We start from the raw sequence: 881 nt of genomic DNA, 5'->3' as shown, positions 1-881 counted from the left end.
GTTGTGACTTTGACCTCGCCTGCAGAGGTTTTGTGCTCCAGTCGAGATCTGGCTGCATTTTTTTCCTCTGCTCTGCTCCAGGATGAATATCTTTCACGAGTTTCAGGGACGCTCACTTCAGCTTGTGAGTCAGAACAAAAAAACGGCGTTACCACGGCAACTTGAAGGCTAGTGGCACTGAGGTAAAACGACGTGGATACAGATACTGTGATGCTTGTTAGTTGATGTCTTTTGTCTAGTTTCCTGAGAGGTTAATTTCTTGAGCTGAGGTAACAAAAGGCTCCTGAACGCACCACACGGAAGTCAGTATAAGGGGATGGCGTGTAGAGAAAAGGGAGGAAGTGGAGGCTTACCTGGAGCAAAAGTTATGGCAGATGCTCCAGTTTGAATAGCCCAGGTGGCATCCACAATGCTGCACAGTGACAACAGCAGCAGGCGGACTCACCTGTAAGCTTTTAAAGTGTTTCTTCAGTAGTTTTTATTTGGAATTTGTCTGCTGTTTCATTCATCTCATGCAAAGTAAACCATTCTCATCTGTTTCTGAACCAAATTTTGTATGGGTGCTCAACTCGCTCCTTTACTGAGTTAGCAGCTAAACGGCAACAAGATGATTTCCAGATAGCTCTTGGTGGAAAAGCTGAAACATGCGAGTGTTGTTCAGGTTGTCCTTGAAGGTTCAAAGAAACTGTTCGAGTACTGAACGTTTCTCAGACTGGACAGAGTGTAATCAAAAAATAGAAAAACTAAGAAACGTGACAAAAGCAAAAATCCCCCCAAAAAATGAACAGGTTGCCCGTTTCAGACTGGATCAGTACATGACCCAGCATCTGAGAGATTTAATGGACACAAACAACATGTAACTCATTCAGGTGCTGTTTGGA

The sequence above is a fragment of the Poecilia formosa genome, unplaced genomic scaffold (genome assembly GCF_000485575.1).
Source record: "Poecilia formosa unplaced genomic scaffold, Poecilia_formosa-5.1.2 Scaffold377, whole genome shotgun sequence".
NCBI lineage: Eukaryota > Metazoa > Chordata > Actinopteri > Cyprinodontiformes > Poeciliidae > Poecilia > Poecilia formosa.
The sequence above is the reverse complement of the archived record's forward strand: the minus strand, read 5'-3'. Positions refer to the sequence as shown.